The following is a 19938-nucleotide window of genomic DNA, read 5'->3' as shown; positions in this document are numbered from 1 at the left end:
AAACTCGTGTTTCGAACGTCATCTCGCGCAAAAATCTTACGACGGTAAATTGCTCGTGAGCGTCTGCAGTTCCGTGAAAATTTGCGATAATTGCAAGCGATTCGTCAAGAGAGGTTCGCGACACGAATGCGGCGTTTCGTATTGCAAGACGTGTTGTTCGTTGCAGTCTGCTAATCATTTATGTTTTATGCGTCCTCTTCGACGTAATGCCGACGTAAACGACGACCCGGGCGAGGGTACGAATACTACGCTGGCACGGGGGGGAGACACTTCGCTTGGAAACGAAAATGACGGAGTGAATGCAACGAACAAGCGTGATAGCAAAAAAGAACGCGTCGCATTCGTGTCCTATGATTTCGAAACGCGTCAAGACGAGACGCTCGAAAGTACGGACAACGTCAAAGTTTACGTACCGACTCTTTGCGTCGCGCAACAGATTTGCGAAACGTGCGCCGCGATAGACGACATGTCGGAGCGATGCCGTTGGTGTGGAGTGCGCGAGTTTGTATTTCGGCGCGATCCTGTAAAAGAGTTCGTTGATTTTGTAACGCAAAAAACAAAATGTTAAAAAAAAAATTATTTGCATCATGCATAATGCGAAAGCGTTCGATGCGCAATTTATTCTAAAGTATTTTGTCGAAAATACGGAAAAGACTAAAGAACCACAAATAATTTTAAACGGAACAAAAATTGTCGTGATGACGGTCGGACATACAAAATTTATCGATAGCTTAAATTATATGCTTATGAAATTATCCAAATTACCTAAAGCTTTCGGGCTGCAGGATACATTGGATAAAGGTATTTTTCCACATTTGTTTAACACCCGCGAAAATCAAGATTATATCGGTCTGATACCCGACACACGATATTTTTCTCTCGAGCAAATGAAATCGAAAGAACGCGAACACTTTCTTTCGTGGCACGCGGAGATGACGCGTAACAACTTTATTTTTAATTTTCAAAGTAAAATTATTAAATATTGTTGTAACGACGTGGATATTCTTCGACGCGCGTGCATGGCTTTCAGAAAAATTTTTTTGGAATGCGGGAACGTGTGTCTGTTCGAAAAATGCACGACTATCGCTTCCACGTGTATGAGAGTTTTTCGCAAAAATTTTCTGCGCAAGGAGGAAATAGGAATCATTCCGGCGGGAGGATACAGATTCGCCGATAATCACTCGCGTAAAGCTCTACAGTGGCTGGTGTGGATAAAGCACGAGCTCGGGCATCCTATAATTCACGCAGGGCGAGGGCGCGAGCATAAAATCGACGGCACGCGCGTTGATGGATATTACGAGACGCCGACTAATGACGACGACGACGACGACGACAAAGAGACGCACCGTTACGTACTACAATTTCACGGTTGCTTTTGGCACGGATGTCCACATGTTTTCAAGTGAATCGCGATAGAAAACCTTCGTCCGCGAATCGCGAGGACACGATCGACGCGCGCTACAAACGAACACTCGCAATGACATGTCGTCTCCGAAGGAGGGGGTACCTCGTGTCGGAGATGTGGGAGTGCGATTTTGACCGTGAGTTGCGAGAAAATCAGGCGATGAAAGATTATGTAGAAAATTACCCATTGTTGAAACACTCACTTCTCGATCCTCGCGACGCATTTTACGGAGGACGCACGGAAAACATCGCCACCCGACGCGAAATTTGGGGTACGGAGAAAATACGTTACGTGGACGTATGCTCTCTGTATCCCTACGTATTGAAAACCGAATGAATCGTCATAAGCTAAGACGGGTGAATAAGCTTATGTCCACCGCGGCGCGCGAATCAGCTGATCAACGGCCGCGGTGATGTTCGCTCGCGCGAGCGTTTGCAGAGGTACGCTGGTGCGCGCGTTCGGGCCGCCGCCGCCGTTGATTGCCTTATCCCCTCTCCTTTCTCCGCTCTTCTCCTCCTCAAATTATTCTTTTTGAAGTCACGCGCGGAATCCGAGTCAATCATTTTGCAAAATGGACGTGCGCTGGAAACATCCCTGGACGTTGATCGTGTGCGGACGTTTTGTTTTATTACGCCGAGTGGCAGAAGGCTTATCGTCAATTACAATACGACGCGTGCAAGGAAGCAACGGTGAAGAAAAATATAATTGAATTTCGCGAGGGATTGCCACGTCCGGAAGATTATTCCGCCGATCCGCTTTCCCCTAAATTGGTGATAATCGACGATCTTATGAGAGAATCGTCATCGAGCGACGCGATCGTAGATCTCTTTACCAAAGGCAGTCATCATAAGAATCTCAGCGTAATTTTCATCTCGCAAAATCTTTTTAATCAAGGACGCGGGCAACGGATATATCGCTCAATGCAAATTACATCGTGGTTTTCAAGAATCCTCGCGATCGTGAACAAATTTGTCATTTAGCGCGTTAAGTCTTTCCCAACGATCCAAAATTTTTAGAAAAGGCGTACTACGACGCTACGTCGAGACCGCATGGGTATCTACTGCTCGATTTGAAACAATCGACTCTGGACGAATATCGATTTCGAACGTGTATTTTTCCCGACGATAGGGCACATTTTGTCTACGAACCACGTAGATCATTTTCCAACGGCTACGTATAAAAGACGCGCACTAGCGCACACGTTGGTCAGTCGTGTAACTTTCTCGCGATGGAAAAGAAAGAAAATAACCCAAAATCAGACAGAGCGACGAAAAACGCCAGACGCTCGATCGGAAAGAAAAATACCTGTCTTCTCGAGGCGTTGCTGTATTTGAACAAAAATCAACGCACGACCTTCTTACGGACCGCTGACGATAAATTAATACGGTGTATCAGCGAATGCGTTTTCAACACGCTCAAAGGTAACGTTCCGCTCAAACGACGTGAAAAAAAAACGATTAAGCAAACACAAAGCGACGCTGCGTCGCATCGCGTCAAAAGACAGTAATTTGAAGGCTAAAAGAAAGCTATTGGTACAACAAGGTGGATTCTTACCTTATATTATCGGTCCTATATTAGCCGCCTTACTGTCGCGAATTATCGGCGGAAGAGATTAAAACGCGCGTTATGAAAAGGGCAAAAAAGATGGTTTTGATCACTACGGAAAATCTCGAAAGAATGCAGCGTTAATTATCGCAACAAACGCTCCCCACCGCGTTTACCGCCGTCGGTAGCGAACGAACGATGGAAAATAGCAAAAATTCGGAGAACGCCAATATTTCCGTGCGTACACCGGAAACACCTCTATCGCGACTGGATGCGGAGATGAGTCTCATTCTTAATTCACCCTTACCACTCGACGTCGGGGAGAAATGGAAAAAATATAAAGAGGCACTTTGGCGATATCTTTATTTTGGTCGTGTAGCGCGAAAGCGAAATCGGGGCGCGTGCAACGATGAAGGGGACGAAAATGCGGACAACGATATTTGTCGTGACGACATCAACGACGTCGACGACGACTACGAAACGACGACAACGCGCGATCTCGAATCGGCTTCACATTCTAGCTGCATTATGGCGAAAAATGACGTCGCGGCCGCCGCCACTGCTGCTGCTGCTGCTGCTGCTGCTGCTACCGTCACGTCAAACGAGCGTAATATGTCGAAAAGCACTAAAAGAATACTGGATAGCGTACCAAAAACTTATCGCGCGAATGCTCGCTTATTGTTAAAGTATTTGTTCAATGAAGCAGTTCCAAGTAGAATTAGCTGGAACGAAGATGGAGTCGTCACTATAGACGGCAGCGTTATAAAAGATTCGAATATCGACGACCTGATAAACGAGGCTATGCGCGAAAGAAAAACCGTGAAAGCAACGGGGAGACTTCAGTTCGCACGATTACTTCGCGTCTTAAACGTCCCCTCGATACTAGTGAAAAATAAGGAATTATTATCCGCTAGTTCTTCTTCGAATATCGCGACATTTCGACCTCTCAGGAGTTCCACACCGTCGGATGAGACACCAAAAAGTACCGTTGATTCACAGCAGGCGAAGAAAAGACGCTTACTCGATTGGAGTAAACAGAAATGACGGATCTTGAAAAATTCTACTACGATCCGCGACATTACGCGGGCTATTCGGCAACGGATAATCTTACGCATGCCGCTAAACCGAATTTCTTCCGTAACGAAGTCACGCGTTGGCTCGAAACGCAAGACGCTTACACGTTGCATCCTCCATCGCGCAAAAAATTTCCACGGTTGCATTACAACGTGTCGAATATGGACGATCTGTGGGAAGCCGATTTGATCAAGCTCCGAAATCTCAAAAGTTACAACGACGGATATTCGTATGTTCTGGTGATTGACGTGCTTAGTAAATATGTCTGGGTAGAACCGCTACGAGACAAAACGAGTGAGCACGTGACGACGGCTTTCCAGCGCGTGCTCTCGAAAAACGACGGGCTTGTACCGGTATACTTACAAACGGATAAAGGTAAAAAATTTATCGGACGTCCGTTGCAAAAGTTTCTGGAAGAAAACAACATTCGTTTTCGCGTGGCCCGTAATCCGGATATCAAAGCTGCCGTCGTCGAGCGCTTCAACAGAACGTTGAAGGAGCGAATGTGGCGCTATTTTACGCATAAAAATACGCGGCGCTACGTCGATGTTTTGCAAGATATCGTAAGCGCTTACAATCACACCCGTCATTCCTCCATCAGAATGCAGCCGGCTGTCGTTACGAGAGAAAACGCTCGTGTAGCGCGCGAAAATATAGTTTGACGATGGAGAAAAAGCGAAAAGATGAAACGAGCGCGAAAAGCTAAATACAGCGTCGGAGAACTCGTTCGCGTCAGTAGAGCAAAAGCTACCTTCGAGAAAGAATACGAGGCGAGGTGGAGTGAAGAGATATTTCGAATTCACCGCGTTCTCGAGTGGCGAAAACCACGCGTGTACGAACTGAGCGATTTAGCGGATGAGGTCATAGACGGTATTTTTTATGAACAGTAATTAGCTAGAGTTGAGAAAAACTTGCGGGAAGAAGAGTTTATCGTCGATCGCGTGATAAAGACCAGGGGACGCGGCGCTAATAAACAGGTGTTACTTAGCTGGCGCGGGTATCCCAGCAAGTTCGACACTTGAATCCCCGCTTCAAATTTAACTTCTCTTCCTCAAGATGAGGGACGATCAATTTCTCATAGTTCTTCCGAGCAATAGCAGTATGCGCTATTTCTCGGAAAATAGAACCTCGTAATTCGTTACGGAATTACCTCAAACTGTTCACTTACACGGCGAATGGGAAGTCGCGCTTAGCGAGATTCAATTTCCAAGTACTCTTTCACACTTGCGCTATCAAGAAAATGAAATCTACTTCTTCGATACTAAACCGGGAGAGAAAGAAGCACAGGTGGCGAAGAAAGGCACAATATGGTACGGTCTTTACAAAAATACCACAGAACTTATCTCGGCAATTAATGAAGCATGCAAACAAGCTGACTCGCACTTTTATTTGGATCAGCAAGAGAAGACTGGAGGAAAAATCCTCATCAACATTACCTGTAACGCAAACGAATGCGATCTAATACATTATATGAGCGTTTCCGATACTCTTCTACAAATCCTCGGTTTAGGACATGTTCTTCTCAATAATCCCGTATATTATGGCGAATTATATGCCAGGCGCAACGCAATTTATTTTATTTCCAAAAAACCGTTTACTGCAAATTGGATTTTTTAACGAAAGTAAAGGTGTACGCGAAACAGCTTTCTATAGTCGTGAACCTTGTAGTTTGCAGCGCGGTATTCCAGATAAAATGTTCGTTTATTGCGATATTTGCGAGCCTTATGTAACAGGTGACGTACAAACTCCTCTTCTCCGAATAGTGCCGGTCGAGACATACCGGACGGACACGCGCTAGATCTCATAGGTCATCTTCATTGCGACGTTTTCAATCAGGATAAATTTTTAATTAACGGTGTGGAAGTTAGAATGAGACTCGTTCGTTCGAAGGATTCGTTTTGTCTTATGGAAAATCGATTGACGCCAAAAATACGCATTTTAGACGCCAGTCTGCTAGTGAGAAGAGCAAAAATAAGTCCTGGCATTTTACTCGCGCATGCGAAAATGTTGAGTCAAACTACCGCCAAATATCCCCTTACGAGAGTCGAAGTTAAAACATTTACGATTCACGCGGGTCTCGTAGGAGAATCGATAGACAATGTAATACTCGGTCAACTGCCGAAACGGATAATAGTCGGTTTTGTCGATAACAGATCGTTCAACGGCGATAGAAAATTAAACCCGTTTAATTTCAAAAACTATGGTATAAATTTCTTTTCGCTGTACGCCGACGGTATACAAATTCCCAGTAGACCGCTACAGCCGAGCTTCTCAAAAGACGAGCCACTCTACGTCGAAGCTTATCACACTCTCTTTTCGGGAACCGGTATACACTTTTTGAACGAGGGTAATTCTATAAGTAGAGAAGATTACGCCGAAGGATGCACACTTTTCGCCTTTGATCTTACATCCGACTTATCAGCCAATTTTGCCGGCCATTGGAATCTTGTGAAACATGGCAGTTTATGACTGGAAATGCGATTTGAAAAAGCACTTACCACAACCGTTAATTGTATCGTTTACGCCGAGTTTGATAATGTTCTAGAAATCGACTCCTCTCGTCAAATCATCGTCGACTTTGCCGGTTAAATGACAAATGTCGACAAATAATATTTCACAGTTTTACACGGTACATGCTTTATTTTTACCCCACCACACACTACATATTTTTCCCATCACCATTTTCCTGCGTAAAGTCCTGTGAAAAGAGAGAGAGATTCAGTTTCACTCGAGACACGGACGTCAACGCTTCGCTTGAAAAAATAGAGAGTGCATTTTGAACTATGGATCTGGTCATCAACATATAAGATTTTCGTGATGTCAACGGAAAGTTTATTCCGAAAGAAGTCGCAGTTGTCGCGAATAACGCAGCGATCGCCGGACACTGGATTATGACGCCTCCCTATCCATTTGACGATCTACCCGAAAAGTCAAGACGTGAGAATAACTGGCTTTCGCGAAATTATCATGGAATCGAGTGGTTCAATGGCGAAACCAATCTCAAATGTTTCACGTTACATCTGCGAGAAATAACGCAACAAGTGCGCTACATCTACTGCAGAGGTGTGGAAAAGGCTCGTTACTTGAATCGACTACTTTCCAGAAACATATATAATCTGGAAGAAATTTCTCCACCGTTCAAAAGTTTACCGGAGGCCCGAGAGTACAGTCAACGCTGCTCACATCATGGATTTCGTGTTTCGACTACGGACAAAATTGTTTGTGCGTTACGTAACGCTTTCAAATTGAAACGCTGGTTAGTCTTGCGAGACAACAGTGAATGCAACAGCAGCATCAGCAGCATCGACTCGAGTTACGATATTATAAATTTATCACACGTAAATTTGGACACAAGCAACGACGACGACGAGGGTGAAAAAACCGATGGTAACATCGCTATAGAAATAAAACAGTTGCAAAAAAATAACGAGACAGAAGAGAAAAAGGAAAGAGAAGTGGCAAAAGCTTATTATTCAGTAAAGGACGTAAGAAAAGAATACATATTCAATAACGAACCGATACATTTGTCTCTATCCAAGAACACTAGTGCGACAACTCCAAAAGAGGTAAACCCCGAAATTATACAAATAATTTCTCTCGTGCAATCACCGCCTCGCTGTGTAAAAAATGAACTCGTTAAAAATCTTACATGCGTTGCATCATCTCAGTGTCAGATATGCGGGCGTATATCCTGCCGACAGACTGCCGAGGGTGTGGACGAGGTCGACAGCCATCGTCGCTAACACGGACAATCACGATCGGCCCGGTCAACATTGGGTCGCTTTTTACATCGACGAACAAGGAGCAGGAACGTATTTTAATAGCTACGGACTACCACCTTTGGACTCCAGATTCCTCTTACGCCTTCGTCGGAATTCCACTACGCATTGATAGAACACCACGACACTACAAGGAACGCTCTCTCAAACTTGCGGACAATACTGCTTTGTATTATTATATTTTATGTGTAGCGGTTATAATCTTTGCCAGTTTCTTAATCTGTTTAGCGGCAATTGCGAACGCAATGATCGCTTGATTGTAAAATTATTTCGTAAAATTTTTCTTCATAATAAAAACTCATGCGTAAAACTTCACGTTAAATGCTGCCATGTTCAGGCGTGTACTTTTAAGAATAATTAAAAAAATACTTATTCTCCCGTATCATTGTATTATTTTATGTAATAAACACCTAAAAAAAAAAAGAAAGTGGTAGTATTATACCTCGAAAAAACCTAAATAACAAGTGGTAGACCTTTATATCTCGAAAAATCTCGAAAAAATCTAAGCAGTAGTATCTTTATTTCCGAAAAATTATAACCCAAGTGATACACGTCACAAAATTATGTTACCTTATCAAAAAGAAGAGTCGCGCTTCAAGTGATCTATTACAATTACAAAAAAGAAATGATATCTCTTTAAGTTAGAGCGCCAATTACAGAGAGAACATGTATATTGCCTCAAAAAATAATTGTTGCACTACTTTGAAAAATCTTTACATTGTGTCAATTAGAAAAGAATGTATAATAACAATTTTATAAGATTAAAAAATTTTGTATAAATTTAACAAGGGAATACAAGATATTTAAATACAAAGTTATTTACATGTGTATTTTTTAATGGCCACAAAGAATTACAGAAGTAACAGTACAAAATAAAAATATTTTTTAAAATACATAAATTTTTCTTGTAAAAAAACTTGGGGCGCTGCTAGACCTTTTAAATAAATAAAAACAACAATAAATAAAAATAATTCAGAGAAGAATACAATGGGAGTAATATTAAATGATTATCAGCGTGGATGTGGGAGTGAGTGATATGGGTGTGCGTGACTACGCGGACGGCGGATAATGCGGCTTATAATTAAGTATAAAATAAGTTTATTTATTTATTTAAAATTTTGAGGTCTAGCAGCGCCAAGTTTTTTTACAAGAAAAATTTATGTATTTTAATAAAATATTTTTATTTTGTACTGTTACTTCTGTAATTTTTTGTGGCCATTAAAAAATACACATGTAAATAACTTTGTATTTAAATATCTTGTATTTCCTTGTTAAATTTATACAAAATTTTTTAATCTTATAAAATTGTTATTATACATTCTTTTCTAATTGACACAATGTAAAGATTTTTCAATGTAGTGCAACAATTATTTTTTGAGGCAATATACATGTTCTCTCTGTAATTGGCGCTCTAACTTAAAGAGATATCATTTCTTTTTTGTAATTGTAATAGATCACTTGAAGCGCAACCCTTCTTTTTGATAAGGTAACATAATTTTGTGACGTGTATCACTTGGGTTATAATTTTTCGGAAATAAAGATACTACTGCTTAGATTTTTTCGAGATTTTTCGAGATATAAAGATCTACCACTTGTTACTTAGGTTTTTTCGAGGTATAATACTACCACTTTCTTTTTTTTTAGGTAACAACATATACACTACTATACGTGTACTTGGCGCCTTTTTTTACCTTTTTTTAAAAAAGGTAATTTTGTGCGGATATCACGCCTTTTTGTAGTATATTACGCATTGTATAAACAGTATGTACAGGATAAAGCTATTTGGAGGTATAATACTACCACTTTGTTTTTTTCGAGGTAACAACATAACAGGGTAACGACATAATACATATACACTATTATGCGTGTACTTGGCGCTCATTTTACCTTTTTTTTTAAAAAGGTAATTTTGTACGGATATCACGCCTTTTTGTAGTGTTACGCATCTTAATCTTATAAACAATATATCTTATAATTTCATAAACCGTATATAATACAAGGTATGAAGCTAAAAGTGTTACGGACAATTATTTCTAAAGAAAACAACAATTTAATATTTTGCTCAGTTTTTTAAAAATAATAATCTGTAACCTTTTTAGTTGTACACCTTGTATATATTTTTCAATTTCAACATAAAACATAATCGCAATAAAACATGATTAATGTTAATAAGTCGTTAACTGTAAAATTCTTTATTTATTTTTATTTGCGTGTCTTACTGAATGTTGTTCGCAACTGTATATGTACCGATATCTTCAGGTATCGATATTTTTGATAATTATTTTTACGTCAGACATAATTTTAATTTATCAAATTTTTATTATGTCTAAACATAATTTTTGTCCAATTTTTATTATGTCTAGACATAATTTTAATTCAGCGATTTTTATTATGTTATGACATAATTTTAATTCTGCCGCTAGGGAAATTTTAAATCGATTTTTATGAATCAAGTTTGAATTCAATGTTTAGGTGTCCCAGGTTGCCGATGACGAGGTCCACATAGCGCGCTCTACTGTTTTCGGTGTCCAGGTGTATTAATACCTTGAATTTGATGGCCACGTGTTCCAAGTTGCCGATGACGAGGTCCACATAGTGCGCTTCGTAGTTTTCGGTGTCTACATGTATTAATACCTCGAATTCGATATCTACGTGTCCTACATTGGGTGCGTTCAGCCGATACTTTGCTAGCCTAGCAATCGTGAGCAGTCGCTCGTTTTCGCTCGTTTCCTCTTTTTTGACTTACTGGATTAAAAAGAGAAGAAACGAGCAAAAACGAGCAACTGCTCACGATTGCTAGGCTAGCGGAGTATCGGCTGAACGCACCCATTCAAATTTAAAGTTATTAATACACCTAGACTCCAAAAACTATGAAGCGCACTATGTGGACCTCGTCATCAGCAACCTGGGACACCTAGACATCAATTTCAAGGTATTAATACACGTAGACACCGAAAACTACGGAGCGCAATATGTGGACCTTGTCATCGGCAACCTGGGACACCTAAACATTGAATTCAACATATTATTACACTTGGACACCGAAAACTACGAAACGCACTATGTGGACCTCGTCATCGGCAACCTGGGACACCTAGACATCAAATTCAACGTACGATTACACCTGGACACCGGAAACTATGAAACGCACTATCTGGATCCCGTCATCGGCAACCTGGGATACGTGGATATCGAATTCAAAATATTAATACACGTAGACACCGAAAACTACGGAGCGCACTATGTGGATCTTGTCATCGGCAACCTGGGACACCTAGACATCGAATTCAACGTACAATTACACCTGGACACCGAAAACTATGAAGCGCACTATCTGGACCTCGTCATCAGCAACCTGGGACACCTAGACATCAATTTCAAGGTATTATTACACGTAGACACCGAAAACTACGGAGCGCACTGTGTGGACCTCGTCATCGGCAACCTGGGACACGTAGACATCGCATTCAACGTATTATTACACCTGGACACCGAAAACTACGAAGCGCACTATGTGGACCTCGTCATCGGCAACCTGGGACACGTGGACATCGAATTCAAGGTATTAATACACGTAGACACCGAAAACTACGGAGCGCACTATGTGGACCTCGTCATTGGCAACCTGGGACACTTAGACATCGAATTCAACGTATTATTACACCTGGACACCGAAAACTATATAGCGCACTATCTGGACCTTGTCATCGGCAACCTGGGATACATAGACATCAAATTCAAGCTTGATTCATAAGAATCGACTTAAAAATTCCCTAGCGGCACTTTCTGCCAAGCATAGAGAACCTTCTTTTCCGTTGACTCAATATTTATTAAATAAAGATAAAGATAAAGAATTTTACTTTATATACCCCAAGGGGCCTTAAAGGGCGTTTTGAAGGGACGTACCCAACCCTAACCTCCAATTCATCCACTACCTTACTGTTTCCTCCTTTGGACCAACGGTTTAACGTCTCTTCTAAAAGACGGAGCCCAGTTTTCTCCGCATCTTGCACGGAGGGGCGCGGTTTTTCGGAAAAAAACTTTTCCATGTTACATGGCTCTAATGGACTCGAACCTGGTTTCTCAGATTACGAGTCTGGCGCTCTACCACTAGACCACACCGCCGCCCTAAATATTTATTATATATATACCTAATTTACCTAAATAGAAATCTTCCTCCTGACCGATAAGTTTATCGACCTAATTTTGAAATACGCGCGCGATATCGAAACTGGCGATACCTGCGCCGCCAGCGTCGAAAAAGTGAAAGCGACGTTTCTCTGATAATCATAATAATATTGAATGAGAGCGTTAGGAGGAGGAGTATCTTAAAAATAAATTTTCACATTTGGACTTTGCGTCGCAATATCTCCGCTCGTAAGGCACGTAGCGGAATATTATGAGAGAAACCCCCCCCTAATTGGACCCCAAGCTATCGATCAAGCCTACTTAGAACTTGATCCGTTCTCTCGTTATCGAGATCTCAACATCTCGGGTACTCGCAACCCGTCGCGTCGCGTAAAAGAGTCACGGTCGGTCTCGCTCCGCGTGTACTTGGCGCGAGACACTACCGTGTCTCTTGATGTTTGTATTTTTTTAACCCCCTCCGTCTATTTATTCATTCCTTTTTTCTCTAACGTTAAAATAGTTGCACCACGTCATAAAGCGAACCTGTCCGTTCCTGTTTCCCCCGCCCCTCGAGGTAAAACGCTCTTAAAAATTACACTTTCCGTTTTCGCCATCTTAGCATCATATCCTTTTTCGAGCTTAGCGTCGTCTACCACGTGCTCCCACCAAAATGGCGCTGGCCGGCTCTTCCGCTATTTTACCGCGTGACTTCAGCGTCGTCCGCCACGTGCAGACCCAAAAAAACGCTGGACATTTTAGGCGGAAGAGCCAATCAGACGCTGGGTAGGTATGGGGTATCCAATCAAAACGCACCATTTAGTTACTATTTTGAATCCGACATTTTTGTTTCGTAGTCGTCCACCACGTGCAGTCCCAAAAAAAATCACTAGACACTAGACACCTCAGGGGAGGGAGGGCCAATCAGACGCTGGGTAGGTATGGGGTATCCAATCAAATCGCTCCATTTTACCCCCACCCCTCACGCGGCAGCCAATCAGAGCGCTCCGAGGTCACGTGGGCAGACCGTCTGGCCACGCCCCTGGCCCCGGAGAGGTCGGTGGAGGGGGTTTGTTTTGACGCCCCATACCTACCCACTTACTACTCGTAGGACATCAAACTGCATTATATCGTGATGTAGCTAATCGATTTGGAATAACACTGAGTACTTTGTACAATATAATAACAAGAGTAACAAATTTTATAATGTTACTAGCACCTGACATCATTAAATATCCAACATTAGCTGAAAAAGAAGAAACTGCAACATATTATAGAGAAAGAAAAGGATTCCCTCGTATAATTGGTAATGTAACGTAAAAAGATTTCCTCATATCATTGATTGAGTGCAGAAGCTATAAGATGTTGAATACTTTAAAGACTTAGACACAGTGAGAGGAATAAGGAATAGAATAAAGGAATAAGGGACAAAGAATATGAATTCATAGTCGCATCTTACTTCAATATACGTGTATTGAAATAAGATACGACTATAAACTTTTATTTAGTTAGTTAGAAGTTTAGTTAACTGTCTGTAAATATTATCAACGCATTGTACTTCATTGCATGTTATCCATAAAGTTACATTAAATTTGAAATAAATTTAATATTTACTGTTCATATGGACATGACATGCGAGTTCTGCCTGTTTTATTATTATTTAAAATCATATTTTTGAACGATCTCTCTAAAGACTTGTATTTATTTTCGACTTGTACAAGTGTCACGTTGTATCCATGTTTTTGCATACTTTCTGTTATTTTTTGCCATAACATTTTCTTGGTTTTAATTTTTCTGTTCACTAAGAGATCACTGTTTTTCTCATATAATTCCAAAAACAGTTTAGTTGTTGCATCATTTCAAAAAAATGTCTCTCTTTTATCTCGGTATGTTCTATTAGTATTATTTTCATAATTAGCATTATTTTCATCGTTACCATTATTTTCTTGACTTGACGCGTTCCGAGTCGCCCGCTTTAAACTTTGCCGGACCCGCGATTTTTATCGCGCTGTATACGGTAGCCAAGAGTTTTTCGGCGATCGCGGGAGTAACGTCGACGGGTCGCATGCCGATGGTTCGATGCTTGCGCGTGTTGTAATCTGATACGAGTCGCGGCAAGGCGTCGACCCATTTGTAATTTCTATTGAGCGCAAACATCTTCCACATGTCGTTCTTGAGCGTGCAATTGAATCGCTCGACGACCGATGCCTTCAATACCGAATATGTGGAATAATGATTGATGTTGTGTTTCCTCACGAGACGTTGCACGTCGGTGTTGTAAAATTCCCTCCCCATATCGGTTTGTAGGTTACTAGGGCACCTCCCGCTGTGTCGAATGATCTCTGCGACAGCGTTAGCTGTTTCGCTTCCGCCTTTACCCTTGAGTGGCACGGCCCACGCGTGCTTGCTCAACACATCGATGACGGTAAGTATGTAGTGGTAGCCTCCGTTGAGAAACGTGAGTACGGACGCATCTTGACGATGTCAGCCTGCCACAGGTCATCGTACTCTCGCACTATGACGTGTCTTCGGGGAAAATTTCTTCTCGCCGGAGCGTGCAATTTCTCGACGAATCGTTGCTTCTCGATATTTTTACATCCGTCGGATTTTAGCGATGTCATGTTTTTGTTGTCGTTTATAACTGCTCGTTAGCCGTTTGTTAGCCGTTTATTTCCATTCGTCGTTGTCGTCGTCGACGTTCTCTAGCCGTTTGTAGCCTTTCCTGTCTCCGCGTAGTTCGCAGCTATTTCTAAACCGCTCGTAATCGTTTTTAAGCTGTTTTTGAACCGTTCGACAACCGTCCGACAACCGTTCTCGAACCGCTAGACAGCCGTCCGACAACCGTTCTCGAGTCGTTTGTTGCTGTTCCTCGCCGTCGTTAATAAACCGTTGCTTCTCTTCACTCGACGTTTTTCGATAGTCGTTTCTGCTGAACCGTTTGTCCATTGTTGTTGTTGTTCGTTGTCGCGTCCGATTCAACGGTAGTCGAATGGCGAAGCTTGTTTATCACAGTCCGTAACGTTTGCAGATCCTTCTCGAACGCAGTCAGCTTCTCGTCTGATTCTTTTCGTTAATTGTTTAACATTTTAAAGAATTGATCAACGTACAGTTTGTTAACCGCATCACCGTCAGTCTCAGGTTGCGCTACGCGACGAATCTTGCGCGACTTTGCGTCAAAGTCCGTGGCGACGCAGCACAGAGCGTTATTGCGCACGAAATTTTTCATTAATCCGCTCCACCGATGGTACGAAATGGCATTCGTCGCGTCTCCGCTGTGCTTGAACAATCTAAATTTGTTGATCGGCATTTCGACGCTGACTGAACGGATCGCCGTCGCATGGTTTAATTTATAATAAGCCCGGCTTCGCAAAGTTCCTCGATGATCGACATGATCTCGTTGTCGTGGGCATTGTTGCCAGCTTGACGCGAAGCGTCGAGCAATCGCAGACGATCTACCAGCTCGTTGGAGTCGTCCCAGTGCACGTAGTCGATCTTATCGGTTAGCGTCATCGCGCGAGGCATGGATAGTCCTTTTCCGGATTTTTTCTTCTTGGATTCGGTAGACATCAACGGTGAGATTACGGATCGATACTTGAATCCCACGTTGCCCTTTAGTCGTCCGAGAGGATCATGCTTGTATTTATGAGCACTCGTTTCCAACAGTATGCTCCTGTACTTAATCTTTTCGTCCTCCGAGTAGATCGTGTCATTGAGTTTCTTGAAGATCAACTCGTAAATACCGGCGTATCGTACGCCGTCGATATAAATGTTATCCGCTTTGTCCACGTCAAAACTTTTATTACCGAGCATCAATTTATTATTGCCGAGATAAACGCCTATGTCCATCGATGGACAGGCGCCCAAAACATCTGCGATGTAAATTCGGCTCAGTGGACCCAAGTGATCTTCCAACGATTCTATAAACCATTTTCGACCCTCCGACGTTTGCAACCGATTATGAACGGTCGTCCTGATCGAGTCGTCCGTGGTTTCGAAAACATTCGCGGTTTCAAGAAAATCGGGACTTGTACGTTGCACGGTTCACGTCGGTGTAGAGGTTATCGGTGTAGAGGTTATCGGTCGTTTCGATTGATCAGATTTACACGGTGTCGATGACAGATCCGGCCAGGAGTCTGATCGTTTCTTCTTTCTTTTCGGTGTAACATCCTCCTCCTCCTCCCTGCGCTGTTGAACGGATAGCGGTTCGATTTTCGCGTCAGCGTCGCTCTCCGTCGGCTCCTCTTTTTTCACCGCGATCAAGCTCGAGTTGTCAACGATCTTTTTCAACGGCCCGATGAGAGGTTTAAAGTGCGTGTCCAACTCAATGTCCTTCTCGATCTTACCGGTCTTCAAAGCGCGAAGTTTCTTGCAAATCGAATTACTCGTCTTTGCAATCTCTTTCACGACTTTCTCGCGTTCGCGAATATTCTCGCTTCCGTCGATCGCAGCCATCGCTGAAAAAAAGCAGAGTGTCGATCTCTCTCTGTAATAACGCTAATGTTTCACCTCCGACGAGGTAACGGCAACGACTGATCGCTTTTACGGTATCGCGAACACGTTAAATCTTTTTCTGTATCGGCCATTCAAAAGCGCGCTGTCCTTGTCTATCACTACGAATCCGTACTTTTGTTGTCAACAATTGTGGCACAACGAGCAAAATTTATCGTACGACATGTCGGTATTCACGTGATCGTTGTACACGTGTTTCAAATTGGTACCATCCTGTTTGAACAGGATCAGCAGATTTGCGTTGTCCCGTATCAGATGTTAAGGTATTCTCGCGTACGTCTGACAGAGATAGGAGTCGACGCTCGAGTGCCTGCCCATTGAGAAATACTCTCTCACAGCGTCTTGCTTATCGCACGCCACGTCATTGAAGACGAAGATCGAGTTTGGACGTGCGTCGCTTGGTGGAATGACGTCACTGTTATTGGAGAACGTAAAATAGCCGATTTCGTCGATCGATGTCAACAAATTCTCTAAATATTGATATTTCGGCTGTTGCAGCGATTTCGAGTATACGTACACGTTTTCGAAACGTACACCATGCGGACTTTCCAGCAAGCTTATCAAGACGTTGGTTTTACCGCAATTCGAGGGGCCGCAAATGATCGCGCGTATAGTAGTCGGTAACATCGTACCGTGCTTGCGTATCTCCACGTTGCCCCCCCATCGACCGTGATCTGTCGTCGCAATTGGTCACGCGAATCGCCAACGGTTGTCGCACGAATTTAATTTCTTTCCACACTGCCGACTCTCTGGCTGACTCGAACGTTTATTTATAGGCGAGCGGAACCGCGAATCGCTCAGTAGCAAAGATATTCGTCCTACTGTCGAGACCTTCCGATATTCGCGGTTTGAGCGCCGAACAGCTGCAATTTGTGCCGAAAGCCGTTCTGTTGTAAACGTGCGGCGATCACGTCCACTACGTGTGGGACAAGCTTCCGGAACATATAAAAGCGGATTTGGAGGTTCAAGCATATCGTCGCTGTTACGAACATTACAATCAACCGTGGCAGCGAACGCACATCGACGGTCCCGCGCCAATGATAAAGGATTGCGGCGAATGTCAACAAAAAAAAATGGTGGAAGCCTATTAAATCGCGCGATAAACACACTTCCGTTCGAATTACACATTCCCAGCTATCAATTTTACGGTCCGGGAACTCGTTTACAAGAACGATTGGCGAGAGGCGATCAAGGTATTAATCCATTAGACGCGGCGTGTCGCGAGCACGACATAGCCTATTCGCGTAACCGCGATCTTACCGAGAGACACGCGGCGGACGAGATACTCGCTGCGGAAGCGCGAAAACGCATTAAGGCTAAAGGTGCCTTTTCATATGCAGCATGCTGCAGCAGCAAATCAGTCACGTGTCCAAAATTTACTAGAGCGTACTTGCTGCTCATGAAAAGGTGCAGCAGCAGCACAACAGCACGACATTAAATTATAACCTAAAAATAATATTGTGGTGAGTTGTTAGTGTATTTAAACAATTTAAATTTATAAATAAGTGGCATAAGATATATATATAATATGTAATCAAATTAAAGAAAAGCCTAAGGTTAGGATCTTGGTTGCTTAATAATTGATTATCAATTTAATTATGTGATGGTACTGTTCTAGCTTTAGTGAGGTTACGTTTCAACACAGAAAGTAACGGCGCGTGGTTTGCTGGGGCGATGAATTGTGCATAAATTCACGCAAATAATATTATTAGGTAATCAAGATCTAGTTCTAATCTTTTATAAATTTTTCCTTAATTTAACATAATTTTTACAGTTTTATTTGGTTTAATAATGTCGTACAATCAAAGATCGTATCAATGGTACAAAGAATGTGAGAAAGCGGTTCAAGAACATAATGTTGAAATTTGGAGGAGACAAAAAATTGCCATTGCACTAGCAACTAGTGCAATTGTAGCTTGGGTCACTGAAACTTCAAAAGCGAAGCGGCATTATAAAAAGAAACGGATTTGGGTAACTGAATTGTTTCAACAACGTCGACGTTATGGATTTTATCATACTGCTTTACCCATATTAAAATTGGAAGATTTGCGTTTTCGAAATTATTTCCGAATGAGTACTATTCAATTTGAAGAGTTATTGCAATTAATAGGTCCAAAAATTACTCGACAGTATGTCATTCGGGAACCAATTGGAGCAGAACAACGATTATCAATATGCTTAAGGTTTGAAATTTTATTAAAATGTAAAACAATTTTTTTTAAATTTAGCTCATGTTTTTAGTCATTTTATTTCTTATTATAGATATTTAGCGAGTGGAGATAGTATGACATCAATGTCGTACCACTATCTTGTTAGTTTGACATCAGTATCTCAAATTATTGCCGAAACGTGTGAATTCTTATAGGAAATATTATCACCACTTGTATTGGTACAATGTAATCAGTTAGACTGGAAAGCAATTGCTCATGATTTTGATGAAAAATGGCAGTTTCCACATTGTATTGTAGCTTTAGATGGAAAGCATGTCGTTATACAGGTATCAAGTATGATATGCACTTTTTTCATGCAAGTGTGAACACTGCATATATTTGCCAAAATTTCACTAAAATGTTTATTTGTTTATATTGTCTAGAGTCCTGAACATTCCGGTTTGATGTATTACAACTATAAAAAAATCCACAGCATTGTATTATTAGCGATGTGTGATGCTAACTATCTCTTCACTTTAGTTGATATTGGAGCTTTTGGCCGTCAGAGCGATGGTGGTATTTTTAAGAATTCTCGAATGGGTCAACGATTTGCACAAGGAAACATGCATGTTCCATGTGCAGATATGAAGGAAGTTCCAATTATCCGTATGTGATTGTTGGAGATGAAGCATTTCCATTGAGTTCATATTTAATGCAACCATATCCTGGCAGAGAAAAACTATCAACTGAAAAAAAAGTTTTCAATTATCGACTATCCCGAGCAAAAAGAATGATCGAGAATACATTCGGAATACTTGCAGCTCAATGGCAAATTTATAGAAAAAGTACAATTGCAAAAGTCAATACTGTTGAAAAAATGGTAAAAGCAACAGTTGTTTTGCATAACTGGCTTCGTAAGCAAGATCTAACAAGAAGAGGAACATTTATAACTCCAAACATGGTCGATAGAGAAATAGATAATGGATCAATTATACCAGGTGCTTGGAGAAATATGGTTGAAACAAATAATTCTGCTTTACAAAGTATTGCTGCTAGTTCTAATCATACGTGTTCAAGAGGGCTGCAAATATTCGAAATAAATTTACAGATTATTTCAATGAAGAAGGCGCCGTCCCATGGCAATTTGTACAAATTTATCAGTAAGAAATGACTCGAAGAGCAATAGAATTTGAAATTTATTTTTCTATGTATTTGAAAAATTAATAAATGTATGTTTTTGATAAATTAACACCTAAATATATTATGAAGTTGTATAAGTAATATGAACAATAAAAAAATAGCATTTTTTGAACTGTTTGATATAAAAACACAGTGTATTAAAAACTTATTT

General features: G+C 41.6%; 1 long non-coding RNA gene across 1 annotated transcript; it reads left to right on the top strand.

Annotated features, from left to right (window-relative positions):
• Nucleotides 1-17754: 17754 nt before the first annotated feature.
• On the top strand, nt 17755-18921 carry LOC143908886 (uncharacterized). Its single transcript, XR_013260290.1, has 3 exons — nt 17755-17900; nt 18212-18620; nt 18700-18921. It is a non-coding gene; the product is annotated as an uncharacterized LOC143908886 (long non-coding RNA).
• Nucleotides 18922-19938: the final 1017 nt, after the last annotated feature.

The sequence above is a fragment of the Temnothorax americanus genome, unplaced genomic scaffold, assembly GCF_048541705.1.
Source record: "Temnothorax americanus isolate GAGA-0224 unplaced genomic scaffold, ASM4854170v1 Scaffold119, whole genome shotgun sequence".
In the NCBI taxonomy this organism is placed as follows: domain Eukaryota; kingdom Metazoa; phylum Arthropoda; class Insecta; order Hymenoptera; family Formicidae; genus Temnothorax; species Temnothorax americanus.
The sequence above is the reverse complement of the archived record's forward strand: the minus strand, read 5'-3'. Positions and strand labels throughout refer to the sequence as shown.